Raw genomic sequence first — 16,100 nt, forward strand, 5'->3', positions numbered from 1 at the left:
TGTTCAAATCGGCGAGGAGACAAGCCCGGCTGTTTCCAGCTGATTGTAGACGTCTTCTGGGTGTACTTGTGTTAACCAGGAAATTGTGTCAAATGATAAAGAACAGTGTTGGGTAGGCTAAAGGCTGCTAGCTAACAGCATGTAGCTCGCTAGCTGGTACCTAGCTATTAAATGGCAATCATCTTTGCTCTGATAATGAAGATGTTTATTAGTTTTCACCTTCCAGACGACATCGTTATGAACCCATCCCCTTCTGAAAATTAAATTACTATCTGTGCTTTTGGTAGGCTTTCAGTTTTTGAGGTGTGTAGGGAGACGGATTTTCTATTAGATAGATGTAAATATCTCCAAACTGGAGCTCATGCAGGGACTTCTACGACGTTATAGAAATACAAATATCAGCGGGTGCAGTAAAGGGATCACAGGTTCCCTAAATGTAATTTTTTTCTAGATATCTCTGTCTGGCTATTGTGGTATGATCTGTGTTTGATGGCGATCGTAATTGAGTAGGCTGCACTGCTCGACGATGTCCACTGTTGGTCAATATCTTCGCTTTTGCCTGCAAGGTATCCCTTGTAGTGTGACTGAAAGCTATGAATTACCGTAAATACTGTAATGTTCTGTCGTCAAGTCTGACATGTAGACTGAATATTTACATTTACATTTAACATTTACATTTACATTTACATTTAACATGTACATTTAACATTTACATTTACATTTAGCATTTGATATTTGTATTTACATTTAACATTTACATTTAACACTGATATTTAACATTTATATATAACATCGAACATTTACGTTTATATTTAACATTTACATTTACATTTATATTTAACATTTACATTTAACACTTAACATTAACATTTAGATGAAAGATTTATATTATTTAACAACTTTGTGTTACTGCCAAAAATGATCCTTGGAAAAGTTATCGCATGAATTTACATGAATTTATCTCTAAATGCTTGAAAAAGTGACATTTGAATATTCTCATGCTTTTTTTCTATATGATAATGCTAAATGTACCAAAACTGAGCAGGATTTTGGAAAGTGCAACATTTTACAAACGGCGCCCCATAATGCTATGCTACTTAAATTTCAACAACAAAGCGGGCAAATTATTTTTGCAAAATGTTGCGATCATAATATGTATTCGTATGTTGCCATCATAATATGTATTACTTTATATTCTGTAGGCTATGTGGGCGGCTAGTTTTAAAGTAAAATCCTAAAATTAATTTTGATGGGACACGGTCATTCAGTCGATAATTACAGTGTCGTAGACTAATGACTAGCCGCCCTTGAAGCATTCAGCTCCGGAAGTAGAGGATGTGAGAGCTCGTAACATGGCACAACGTCGCCAAAAATGTCTCGACATAAATTACATCGACTTCATTCTGTGGTAGGCCTAACTGAAAACTGAGATTTCCACTAAGCACAGCCATGGATCTACTGTTGAACAGCTGGTAACAGATCATCAGAATTATAAGCACCAAACAAAAATGGATTTTTGATTTAGCTCTGTCATAAAAGCTCTGTCTCGTAAAGCTGCTAGTCTAAAAGCATGGATCACCTAAAAACAGGGACCGTGAGTGACCAACACCAACAAAACATTTTGTTCTTCCTTCCAACTAGTTCATCAGTGTTACATTTTAATGGAAGTGCCTTGTAGAGGCACACAGGGTTCAATGAAATTGAATTGTGTATGTGGTGATTTGCAAAAAGTTATGACATCGAAAACTGATTGCAGTAAAAATGCTTGTGGTTTGCCAAACAAAACTGGGTTTTTAAAGTGTCAGCATACATTTGAATTTGAATGAATGACAGTATGTTGGTACACTACGTCACCTGTAAACAACAGCATGATCTTGAAGGCTTCTATTGAGATGTTGGTGAATGTTTCTTTACAGGGGTGCAAACTCATCGAGGTGAAAAAGCTGACAGAAATATAAAAAAAAACAGGTGGCCCACCACAAACAAACAAAACAAAAAGGTGAAAAAGGTGATGAAAGATGCAAACCCCCCTGATGGCCAGACACAATCGGTCAGACACCACCCACCAGTACACCACCCATCATTACACCACCCACCAGTACACCATCCTTGTGGTCCCTTCAAATATGCATACCCACTGCACTATACCCCCAAACCCCTACAAAGCTGAGTAGTAGGTGGACCAGTGCAAGTGGACCAGTGTGCTCATTCGCTAATCATTTCTAATTATTTAACAAAAGTATGCAAGTACATAGATGAATGCTCAATGGACAGCAGCACAATTTTAACTTGAACTTTGAATTACTGTAGGTGAAGAGCTACCCCACAGATAGTAACTCAACCTACTACATAGCGGTGCATAAATGACTTGTCACATCCGCGCACGGTCGCCAGTCCTCTAGAGGGCGACACTCACCCTAGAGCACATAGCACTAACCTTTTCTTCTACACTGGGCTACACCTGCGGTGATCACCACTTCCTACTTAAGCACTGGGTGCCCTTCCCTCTTCACTCTGTCATGGAGTTTCGTGAGTACACTTTCTCTTGTTCCTTCTTCTCTCAGGAAGACTTTGTTTGTGGGTCTTGACCCCGTTTGTGTAATGCTAATGTTATCGCGGGTTAGCTTAGCATAAGCTAACCGCGACAGCCATTGACTATCACTAGTGTTGTGCATCTACGCCGAAGGGAATACTTCTTTCTTGTGGATCATACTTTCTCTTGTGGATTACCTCATATGGATTACCTTCTGTTGGACTAACCATTCTACTGTGGAATGTACTGTTGGTCAGTGAGACTGTTAGGCTATGAACTGTGCTAACCTAGCAGTGTTTGCTACTGTGTAGATCTGGCTAACTAGCCTACTGTGAATAAACTCTTTTGTTGCACCTGACCTGCAATCTGCGTGTGTGCCTGAAAACCCCGGCCTGATAGCATGACAGAGTCAAGCCAAGGCACAGCAGAGCTGCAGGAGATCAGGGATGCGATAACTCAGCTGGGCACTATCATCAGCGCCCATGCACCGCGACTGAGTCGTTTGGAGCTAGCAATGCAGCAACTGAACACCACTGTTCAGGGGCTGTGTGCACGACCTCCACCTGATCCACCAACCTCAGATCCTAGCCGTGGGGCTGGACCCAACGCCCATGCTGCCCCTGCGCTGCTTCCCATCTCTCCCACCATTTCCATACCTCTATCCGCCCCCCAATTATTCTCTGGGGAACCTAAAGCCTGCCGGGGCTTTATGCTTCAGTGTGCACAGATCTTTCTCCACCAAGCACGTCTCTTCCCCACCGAGCCAGCGAAGGTGGGCTACATCATCTCCCGACTCTCGGGATCAGCCCTGGAGTGGGCAACCGCTGTCATGGATTGCCAGCGGCCCGAGGGACATGACAGCCAGCTGTTCCTGCGTCGCCTTGGGTTGATGTTCGACACAGGGCGGACCGAGGACCAGGCAGCACAACGAGTCCTTACCATCAACCAGGGGACTCAATCCGTAGCCCAGTACGCCGTAGAGTTCCGCACCGTGGCAATTCAGAGTGGCTGGGAGGACCAAGCCCTGCGTTCAGCCTTTTACCGTGGGCTACAGGAGGCGGTGAAGGATGAGATGGTCAACCGTGACTGGGGACAGTCGCTTGACGAGCTGATCAACTTAGCAATCCACCTCGATGCTCGCATTCAGGAACGTCGCCGTGACCGTCGTGAGACCCGGGCACCCATGACGACCTTCCTGCCAAGGCCAGCCACACCCATCACCACTCCAGCACCGACCCGGTTACCGGAAGAACCCATGGAACTCGGCCGCCTCCGGCTGAGTGGCGAAGAACGCAGCCGCCGTCTCCAAAGAGGCCTGTGCATGTACTGTGGGTCCTCCGGGCACCAGGTACAACACTGCCCAGATCTACAGGGGAAAGACAGCACTCGTCAAGGGATCCAGGGCCTCTGATGAGTGGTAGCGCTAAGACCCCTGGACCCGCCAACCGTCTCTCCATCCCCATACGCCTCCGTCACATCGGCAAGAACAATTCCATTGTCTCCCTCACTGCCTTGGTGGACTCCGGCGCGGCAGTCAACCTGATGGACATCACCCTGGCTAAACAGCTGGGGATTCCAACCACCCCGGTGGCCGTTCCCCAGGCAGTCCAGGCATTGGATGGTCGCCCTTTGGGCTCTGGACATCTGGAGCGGGTGACGGTCCCTCTCATCATGTCCTCTCATAATGATCACCAAGAGACCATCCGCTTTTGGCTCACCACCACCCCGCAGGACCCGGTGGTGCTGGGTTACCCCTGGCTAGCTGTCCACGAGCCTCAGTTTGCGTGGGCGGTTGGCTCGCTACTCCACTGGGGCCCGGCTTGCTCCACTGCGGGTCATCTCCCAGCTCACACACTGACAACACCCTGTGTTTCCCGCGTCACCACTGCGGAGGAACACTCCAGAACCCCATTTCCCACCACCGTGTCTCCTGTTCGGTCGGCTGACACCTCTCCAAGGGTGAACATCTTGGCCCCGCCAGACAGAACAGACCTGACCACGGTCCCGGCCTTCTACCACGATCTGGAAGAGGTCTTCAGCAAGGAGAAGGCCACCACTCTCCCTCCTCATCGGCCGTACGACTGCGCTATCGACCTCTTGCCTGGAACCTCTCCCCCTAGGGGGCGTCTCTACTCCCTTTCAGTCTCGGAGAGCCAGGCAATGAAGGACTACATCAAAGATGCACTGCGCCTTGGGCTAATTCGCCCATCTACGTCTCCGGCTGCAGCGCCCTTCTTCTTCGTTGGGAAAAAGGATGGCGGACTGAGGCTGTGCATCGATTATCGGGGTCTGAATAACATCACCCGGAAGAACAAGTACCCTTTGCCCCTATGTCTACCGCCTTCGAGCGCCTCCAGGGTGCCACTGTCTTTTCTAAACTTGACCTCAGGAACGCATATCACCTGGTTCGCATGCGGGCCGGAGATGAGTGGAAGACCGCCTTTATCACACCCAGCGGACATTATGAATACTTAGTGATGCCGTTTGGGTTGTCAAACAGCCCGGCGGTTTTTCAGAACCTCAATCACGACGTGCTGCGGCGAATTCTTGGAGGTGTGCGTGTTTGTATACTTGGATGACATACTCATCTTCTCCAAGTCACTCCAGGAACATGTTGGCCACGTCCTGAAGGCCCTTCTACAGAACAAGCTGTTCTGCAAGGTGGAAAAGTGCATGTTCCACTCTGCTTCCACCACCTTCTTAGGGTTCGTAGTCGGGCCTCAGGGGCTCTCTATGGACTCTGAAAAAGTAAAAGCCATCATGGATTGGCCGATACCCACCACCATCAAGCAGGTCCAGGGGTTCCTGGGATTTGCCAACTTCTATCGGCGGTTCATACAGAATTATAGTGCCCGGGCGTCCCCTATCATAGCTCTGCTTCGGGGGGGTCCACGCCGGTTGTTGTGGACGGAGGCTGCTCAGAAGACCTTCGAGGACCTCAAGCAAAGGTTCTGCACAGCACCGATCCTCACTCTCCCAGACCCAGCCTTGCCTTTTGTGGTGGAGGTAGATGCTTCAGACTCAGGCGTAGGGGGGGTGCTGTCGCAACGTGCAGCAGAGGACGACAAGCTCCACCCATGTGCTTTCTTCTCCCGAGCTCTCTCCCCGGCGGAGAGAAACTACGACGTGGGTAACAGGGAACTGCTAGCCATCAAACTAGCGTTAGAGGAATGGCGTCACTGGCTCGAGGGCGCCGCCAACCCATTCCTCATATACACCGATCATAAGAACCTGGAGTACATCGGAGAGTCCAAACGACTGAACCCCAGGCAGGCCCGCTGGGCCCTTTTCTTCAGCCGTTTCGACTTTGTGGTCACCTATCGCCCAGGTTCCAAGAACGGTAAGGCGGATGCCCTTTCACGCCTCCACACGACTGAGGCCGAGCCAGCAGCGTCGGAACCCATCATTCCTTCCTCTAAGGTTGTGGCCGCCGTACGCTGTCAACTGGAGGAGGAGATTCGACAGGCACAAGGACCGTCACCGGCTCCCTCCGAGACTCCTCAGGGCCTTCTGTTTGTGCCCCCATCCTGTCGCACGAAGGCCTTAGAGTGGGCACACGCCTCCCGATTGGCCGGCCATCCAGGGGTCCGACGCACCCTGGAATTACTCCGGAGACGGTTCTGGTGGCCGAAACTCCGCCAGGATGTGACAGGGTATGTGGCAGCTTGCACGGTGTGCATGGTGGCTAAACCAGATAACCGCAGACCTGCAGGACTCTTACAACCCCTTCCGGTCCCACGTCGCCCCTGGACCCATATCTCCCTTGATTTCATTACGGGGCTTCCCCCGTCACAAGGGAACACCGCCATCCTCGTGGTGGTGGATCGCTTTTCCAAGGCTGCTCGCTTCATTGCCCTGACCAAACTCCCCACGGCCAAACAGACGGCGGAGATTATGGTGAGAGAGGTGGTGCGCTACCACGGACCCCCAGAAGACCTCGTTAGCGACCGAGGTCCCCAGTTCGTGGCACGATTCTGGAAGGCTTTCTGGGGTAACTTGGGAGCTTCAGTCAGTCTGACCTCGGGCTACCACCCCCAGTCCAACGGGCAGACGGAGCGAGTCAACCAGGCACTCGAAATTTACCTCCGGTGCTACACCTCAAAAGACCCCACCAAGTGGAGTCAGAACCTTCTGTGGGCCGAGGTTGCCCACAACCAACAGTGGAGTGCTGCCACGGCTACCTCCCCCTTTGAAATCATGTGGGGATATCCCCCTCACTTGTTCCCCTCCTCCCCAGAGAATGGGGATGTGCCCGCGGCTCGCAGCTCGGTGGCTCGCCTCCGCAACCGCTGGCAGCAGGCTCGTCGGGCCCTGCTCCAGTCACAAAGACAAATGAGGCAACAGGCAGACCGGCGCCGACGACCGGGTTCGACCCTGAAGATTGGCCAGCGAGTCTGGCTGTCCACAAAGGGCCTGGCCCTGAAAGGGGAGACCCGGAAATTGGCCCCACGGTACGTTGGACCGTTCCGGATTCTCCGGAAGATATCCAAGACGGCTTTCCATCTGGAGCTACCACGCTCTATGCGGGTTCACCCCGTTTTCCATCGGTCCGTACTACGCCCAGCCACCTCCTCCCCTCTGTGTCCAGAGCTCCCAGCCCCACCACCACCCAAGTTCATCGCCGGAGGTCTCACCTACACCGTTCACCGGATTATGGATGTACGCAAGGTCGGGAGGTCCACGCAGTACTTGGTGGACTGGAAGGGCTATGGGCCGGAGGAGCGCAGCTGGATCCCCGCCAAGAACATTGTGGACAAATCCCTTATCCAACAGTTTCGGGCCTCTTCCCTTGGGCCGTCAGGAGTCGCCCCTCGGAGGGGGGGTTCTGTCACATCCGCGCACGGTCGCCAGTCCTCTAGAGGGCGACACTCACCCTAGAGCACATAGCACTAACCTTTTCTTCTACACTGGGCTACACCTGCGGTGATCACCACTTCCTACTTAAGCACTGGGTGCCCTTCCCTCTTCACTCTGTCATGGAGTTTCGTGAGTACACTTTCTCTTGTTCCTTCTTCTCTCAGGAAGACTTTGTTTGTGGGTCTTGACCCCGTTTGTGTAATGCTAATGTTATCGCGGGTTAGCTTAGCATAGCTTAGCATAAGCTAACCGCGACAGCCATTGACTATCACTAGTGTTGTGCATCTACGCCGAAGGGAATACTTCTTTCTTGTGGATCATACTTTCTCTTGTGGATTACCTCATATGGATTACCTTCTGTTGGACTAACCATTCTACTGTGGAATGTACTGTTGGTCAGTGAGACTGTTAGGCTATGAACTGTGCTAACCTAGCAGTGTTTGCTACTGTGTAGATCTGGCTAACTAGCCTACTGTGAATAAACTCTTTTGTTGCACCTGACCTGCAATCTGCGTGTGTGCCTGAAAACCCCGGCCTGATATGACTGTCGCATAAAGATATTTTCAGTTCCAAGAAAAGTGTGCTATCTTGAATGAGATAGAATAAGGTTTTAATCTAAGTGAACATTTTAGGAGCTACAGTTTGCGGATGTGGCTACATACTGGCCAAAGGTATATAAAAAATTGAATCATAGCTGCAAACAGCGATCATTCCAGCAGAAGGGTTCCAGCAGAATGAGCAAACTGTCCAAAGCAGCAAAAGGTTGAACGGTTTGACCGCTTTAACAGGTTAAGGTGGACCACTTGAATTTTGTACTCAAGGATTTAACGACAAAAGGAATTTTGAAGATAGACCAGGCCATGTCAGAGAAACACAGGAAAACATGTTGTAGTTTGTTGTAGCAACATCCCATGGCCAATTTGCTTGAAATTGGGAAAATACCTTAATAGCTTCTGTATGCCATTATGAATAAGTCTACAAAATGTCATTAAGATTGGCCATTCACACAGGCATGTATTGGCTGCTGAATTTTTATTTGCTGTTGGAGGCTATATTGTTGAGTGAGCCTAATGGAACTTTATTTTACAAAATGTAGTGAAGTGGCTAGTCAAGCGCTAGAGTTTTGCTTTGAACATTATTCACTAGGTGGCGTCACTCCACAAATGAATTGTAATGACCTGGGTAATGCACCTCCTAGAGGCCAGCTTGCCATAGACATTTCCAGTGGTGGAATGTAACGAAGTATTTTTACGTATCTGTACTTTACTTAAGTAAAAATAATAGTGCATACTTTTTACTTTTACTCCATTACACCTTTACTGCGCTACATTTCTACAATATGTGTTGTTACTCGTTACATTTTATGAACACAGTTTCGCCAAAATGTTGCCTACACAAAACTATGGATTGCGTTGCTGTTTTGGAAGTTTAAACCAATCAGGTGGCTCTATCCAATGATATCAGAGTGCGCGTTTGGCAGCAGCACTAGCGGTAGCTTTGCATGTCATACCTGAACATTCAACAGACAGCCTGACTACTCCCTATTCAACATGAATCCAGAGTCGGCCTGAACTGAGCCCTCTGATATGAGCCACCCTTAGCCCTATTTAAAAGATATGTTCGAGTTCAAAGGCCCCAAGAATGACTCCTGGCGGTTTCAATGCGGTTCCTGTCTCCCTCAAAAAAAGGAGTTGCTAGCCTTCAATAATTCGCCCTCAAATTTAAAGTAGCATATCGAGGTAAGCAGAGTGATTGCTATGCTAAGTTAATGTCCCTGACTTTTGAATATTGATATATGTATTTAATTCGTTTACTGACATGATATTATAATGTTTTCTAGCGAAATGCATGTTGACATACAGCAATAGCATCAAAAAACATGATTGTATCTTCATTTTATATTTAACGTAGTGGTAATAAAGCTGGTAGGTTAGCTATGTCAAGCTAGCGTGCCTTGTTCTGTCCAGTTTTACAATTACATTTGTTTTTCATGTTCCATGTTTCCCTTTTTTACACGTTTACAATTAAATAAAAGATTTAAAGATATCACATGGTGTCTTTATTGGTTTGGCTTATGGTATTAACTTTGCAAATAATCCCTGGTAGATAACTTGTCATCCGCAGAATTGTAAGATATAGTGTGAACAGTATTACAGATGGTAGGCACAATAAGTACACCAACCTTTCCAATTAACAAATGTTGTTGCTTATAATTATTATTAGTAGTGACATCTGTAGAGGCATTTATTACCAGTAGCTATTTCTTTATCAAAATGGCACAGCCTAGACATTGAGAGACAACCCATTGCGTGAGTACTTTTACTTTTAATACTTAAAGTAAATTTAAAAGTAAGTACTTTTTACTTTTACTTAAGTAGGATTGTTGATGTAGTACTTTTACTTTTACTTTTACTTTTATTTTCCTGGGTACTTGTACTTTTACTTAAGTACTAAACTTCAGTACTTCTTCCACCACTGGACATTTCATAATGTTTGGTAAAACGGGTTATGAGCTATTGCCCAAAAAGTGCTTTAACCCTACTCCACTTCAGGGGGCGCTAGCACCAAGGGCAACGCACACCTAGGCACACACACCAGATATTCCCTCTCAGACATGTGGGGCTACAACCAATACCAAGTTTCATGTGCACTGGTGAAGTGTATAAGTATATATCATCGATCAGAAATTGGTGTAAAAAAAAAAAAACGTAAGTAGAAAACAAAAACACTTTGGTACAGTGGCAGTCATAATAACAGTAATCCACACCATATATATCCCAATAGTTACCACCATACAACTTTGTTTCCTGTTGCTGGAAAAAAGATGTTGTTTTTCCCCTTTAGGCTAATACATGGACAGGCAGACATTTTAGCACTGTAGAGCTACAGGTGTTGTTTTTAGGGCTGTCAATAGATAAAAAAAAATTAACTAATTATTCGCACATTTTGAAATTAATTAATCGCGAATAATCGCGATTAAACGTTTTTTTTCTTCTTAAGACTACATTTTATAAATTAACGAGTAATCACTTCATACAGCGTGTATTTTAGACACTGTTGTTTAATTGTAGTTTTTTTTTAAACACAATGGTGCCCCTCGACGGTAAATCGTAAGAATTTCCCCTGAAGCAATTCGAAATCACCTCAATCAGCCCACTGTCCTCAACTATGTTGATGGGCCGACAGTCACCGGCAACCCAAATGGCAACCTTTTCACGGACTCGTCTAGTTATTTTCCTAGAGAAGTCATGGAGTGTGGGTTGGCGATCATCTAACCTGGGACTGCTTTCTGTCAGGTGCTTTGCCTTAAGGTGATAACTTCAAGACGAGCTGCTTCTGTGATAGCTAAATTCAGCTTGACAAATGCTACATGCAACTTTAGTTTTGTCGATTGTTCCGTCATTTTGGCTCTTAAACAGAGACTTTCCGCCCAACAATCCCTCAGCTCTCTCCATCTTCAACTACCACAGTGGTTCTCAAACTTTTTCTGTCTTTCCCCACTTTGAACAAGGGGGGCTATTCAAGCCCCACCTGTCCCTCATCGCTCCCATAAAATGGTAGGCCTGATGGCCTGATGTAATTCCCAATCCTCTCCCCACCTCTTCTCCGCCTCGCTTCCTGTCAGAACTTCATGTCCTATCCAAATAAAGGCATTTAAAAAAAAAAAAAAAATTATTATTTTTTTTTTTTTAAGTTGCGTTAATTGCGTTAAAATATTTTATCGCGTTAATCGCGGCCGCATTAATCGCATAGATTAACGCGTTAACGCTGACAGCCCTAGTTGTTTTATATAGCCTTTTTGGCATCCTTATGAGGGGACCCTTAATTTGAATATTATATGAAGATACAATTTAGACCTTAGCCCCTCACAGTAATGTGTGTCGTTGCGACTGCTTTAGGGAACTATGCTAGTAACACAAACATGCCAAATAACGTATGCTGCGCTATTTGACATTGATTGTATCACCAGCAGTAGGTGATGGTCTCACTTTAAGATAGCGTCACGATTATGTTATATTATTATAATCGTCAATTCCACATTAACTGAATTAATCATCATTGCATGGCACACACACTATCTCCCTGTGAGTCCATGTTAATCATGAATATGGCATCAGGTGGATAAAAAGTGAATGCAAAACTCTTTAAAACCAGTATTCTCTCAAGACTTGCTCAGGTTTATGCTGTTGGTATTTTGCTCCACACTCTGCCTGACTTTTTTTTACTTCTGAAGATTTTTCCTGTACGCCAAGAACAAAACGTTTTATGCCGATCTTTTTTACATTTAAAATCAGGGGATCCAATCTTTCACCAAAGGTTCCAGGCACACCATACTGATGCCAATGTAATTATTATGCTCTTTATTAACTAAATCCAATGCCTATATGTGTAGATCAGGGGTTCTCAAACTTTTGCAAGCTGGGCCCCCCCAGCGCGCGGCCCGCCGCCACCACCCTCAACTACACCACCATATATATATAGATAAATAGATAGATAGATAGATAGCATATTGTTATTGATAGGCCTGACATGTCAAGGTTAGGCTATTGTTAGGCCCAAACAGACAATTATTATAACTATTTATTATTATTATTATTATTATTGTTATTATTATTATCAGTAATAGTAGGCCTATTAGTAGGCTATTCATTATTATCACCATCATTATGTTATTATTATTATAATTAATGATTATCGACCAATTATTATTATTGTATTATTATCATAATAATAATTAGTGTTATTATTGCTATAATTTGGATACTGTTATTATTATGGGCCTCTTGTGATCTTTACAAAAAAAATCCTACAGGTCTGTCAATGTGAGATATGAGCCTGCTTTGCACTGCAAAGGTTCTCAAATCTTGGGGCAATGTTTGAAAATATATCCTCAGGTCATCCTCGATCTGTGCGCGGTTGCGGTATTTAGTTTTGAGCGCAGTCAGTCTTGAAAAGCCTGCCTGGCACAAATATGTCGACGCGAAAAGGATGAGCATTTCTAAGGCTATGTCGCAAAGGTGATCATTGCTATCCAGAATGACGAAATAGGGGAGATGCTTAAGTCTACTGTCACTCTTCAATTGCTCTTTCATGTCTATTGACAGCTCGTCTGCTGAGCAGAGAAATGGATCCCGAACTTAGGCGAATGAACGGTAGTCCTCTTTGAAATAGGACCCAAACTGATTTCTTTTATTCGGCGTGATACAATGTCATTTGACATAAGTATTGCGCTGAGTTTAGCTCCTATTCTACACGTCTTGCGCGGCCGGCAAAATCAGTGTTTCGGCAATTGTATGGGGTTGGCCAAGCTTAGCAATTCTATGAGCAACTACATAATATGCCTCCAGACACTGCTTGGAGATGGTGGTTCGTTGTTGCTGGAGGCCATCACGTTCATGTTTAAAGAAGTCCACAGGCTTCTCTTTCTGACTTTTACGAATCAGAAACGTGTCCATAGTTGTGTTTGTTTGCTGATACAGTGTGTGTGAAGTTAATAAGGTTCTAATTTCAACGTCGTGTTCTTGTATGTGTGGTTGTGAACGACATGGATAAGGATAAGGCTGTGCTAGGCAATGATTCCTAACAAAACTAACTGTACACAATGTAGACAGGGACAGCACAAAATAGTATTCAAGTGCTGGTGTTTTATTTGTTGCAACACGGTGGATGATACAAAAATGTAAAGGTAGGTGTTAAGGAGAAAAGGGCTAGCTGCAGTTGGAAAAAGGTAGCTAGCTAGGCTAGCTCTCGGGGCTACGAGCTTTTTCAAAAGACTGGAGCAAATTACTCCTTAGAATAGGCTACGAATAGACCTACTGCAAGCGCAGTAAGGTATTACTAAGGAAGGAGTGAGTCTTTAAAAAGACTGTTTATAAAGCAATGAATATCTGAATGATACAGGAAACAAGAGAAATTGAACAAACTCTGCAGAGTCATCTCAGGGTGAGAGCTTACCAATGCCTGCGGTTTTTTTTTATACTCGGAAACTTAGGTGCAACTCGCGTTCAAATGAAAAAACTCCGTTTTGATTGGTGGATCAGGAGCAAAACCGTATTTGATTTGTTTGGGTCAGTCCAGCCCCTTGCATTTCGCCACTGAGGGAGCTTTCACTAACCAGTGACAGGTCGGCGGTAGTTTTTTTTTTCTCCGTCTGTGACATCGCGCCCCCCCTGGAGAGTGTTCGCGCCCCCCACTTTGAGAACCACTGGTGTAGATTATATATCAGTGTGCCTAAACTACACCAGTGAAAACAGACATTAGGCGTCACTACACACGTCTTCTCCTTCCAGTGTTTCCAAGCTAATCATACTTAATATCTAGGCGGCCATAAGGGTTTGAGTGATTGCTTGAGTCGGAGCTTTTCATTCCTCTTGACAGTTTGTTCGACTCTGTAAAAAAACAGAAAAGGTGGTATTTAGGCCAATTTGTATGTACATTTTAGTCAAATTGCCTACTATTTTAGATTATATATACCCTAAACGAAAATGAAGAAAGCTTTATTGTCAAGCAAAGTCTATATTTTAATATTTCACCCGTTTCAATATAGCCTAATTATGTTTTTCAGCAAACTCTCACAGTAATTGATAGACCCTAATTGGGAACTGCAACCTCAGTCATTTGATTTTCAGTCATTTTCAGCACATTCCCACATGTAGTATGACTAGGCCTACAGGACACACTATTTGAGAACTACAACTTTCAGAATGAAGAAAAAAATCATTGTTGGCCTCATTCTCGAACTCAGTTAAGAAGAATTTAAAAAAGGAATTTCTTCTAAACTCCACTTCCGGTGTTTTAGGAACAAATTTGGCATTCGTGAAAGTTTTCTCATCTGGGATTTGTTCTGATCTTCAGAAGAATTTCAGAACGCGAACTAGCAGTCGTAAATCGGCCAGAGTTTTCTTAAATGCAATTCCTCAAAAAAACACAAGATGCCCCACGGAGCCGCTCCGCGTTAGTGTTGAGGGCTGAATTTGTGAGAAATCGTTGGTGATTGTGTTCACATATACTCTACAGCAGTCGTTCTCAGTGTGGTCTGCAGACCACTGGTGGTCCGCAAGTGCCCCGTAGTGGTCCGCGACGGCCACAAGTTAATTATTCCGACATTTCTAACATACAACTCAGAACGATAAGAACACAGTTAGTAGAAGCCTAATCTATTAAAGAGTAGCCTAATCTATTAAGAAGGTAATGGATCGGTGGCTTAAGACAGGGACAATGAAAAGAAAATGAAATGAGAATGCCTGACACAGACAAGGAGAATGGTCACTCCCGCTGCGGAGCTGCATTCAAAGAGCATTTTTTTTCTCCCGCTGCGGAGACAGCAAGATGATAACTTTATTCTGTGTTGTGTGACGTTGGATAATGACAACTCATAATTATGAAAAATTGACTACTAGGATGGCTATATTAATGCCACTCGGCTAGCCTACGGTTGGTAGTAAATTACTGCGGTCGCGTGGTCGGTATACGCATCGTTGTGTTTATTGGTGTTTAGTGATACATTGGCGTGTCTGAGTGTGTGATGGGAGTATGAGGCTGTGAGCAAACTATAGTTTGTAACTTAACCAAGTCACGCATGGAGCAGGGTTCCAGATGCTTTGCCTAGCGCATTGTCATATCTATAACTAGCCTACCGATAAAAAAGGAGTGCCCACCCGCGAAAATCACGTGCCGCTAACAATTGTCTGGTGCCAGGTCTGGGTAGGAGGCCTGTTGTATTATTCCTGAGTAATATGCAGAGCGGGTAGAGTTGAGGGTGTTCTTGTAATGATTTTGGTGTTCTTTATATGCCACTGTGTGAACAGTAAGACCTGTTCTCCTGGCGAGCCGCTTGAGCTGGCGTCCCTTAGTTTTTAAGTGGTGCAGCTCGTCAGTGAACTAGGGGGCGGAGTGTGTGAAGGACTCAGATCTTGTTTGAATGGGTGCAAGCTGGTCCAGACAGGAGGAGAGTGTGGTGTTATAAAGGTTGACCAGTTTGGTGGGGGAGGCATTCTGCATGAGGGTGAAGTCAGATGTTTTCGGACAGGTGATAGAGCGAGAAGGTGGATTTATGGACTTGAGGTTTTGGAAAGTTAAGTTGAAATGGTGAGGTCAATGCTAATGAAGGGACCGACATTTGATAGTTAGTTTAATAAATATATTCCATAGTCAATAATTCAATATATCTGACTTAGTGGTCATTTTAGTGTTATTTGGATTTCGTGAGATTGTTCTAAACTTCTCATGTGTATTCTGTTCCTGGCCTACATGAGGTGTGTGAGAGCCCTCAAAAGCTCCCCCCTCCCCCGACTAGAGACAGATAATAATTAGCATTTAGGTATCCACCCCCCCTTGCTTTCCAAGAGTTAAAAGACTGTGATTTCCCAAGAGACAGTCAGTGAAAGAGATTTAGGTGGAACCACACTCAGTGAAATCTAACTCTCTGTCTTCCTCTGGTGCGCATCATTGAAAGAATAAACCTGAATCCTTGGTTATTCATCACAATCTGACTGAGTCTCAATACATTTGGGATATAGAAATAATTCCTTTCACTAGACAGTTGGTTGATGCTGGTGCCGGTGGAACAGGTCTAGGGTGTAGCTATATGATAGCTACAACCAGAGGTTTGAAAGAAAGGGATTCAAATGAAGGGGGGATTGAGTGGATAGCAGACTGGTTTTGATGTTCTGATGGTGGACAATGGCAATTCCACCACCGCAACCATCCA

The sequence above is a fragment of the Clupea harengus genome, chromosome 16, assembly GCF_900700415.2.
Source record: "Clupea harengus chromosome 16, Ch_v2.0.2, whole genome shotgun sequence".
Classification (NCBI taxonomy): Eukaryota; Metazoa; Chordata; class Actinopteri; order Clupeiformes; family Clupeidae; genus Clupea; species Clupea harengus.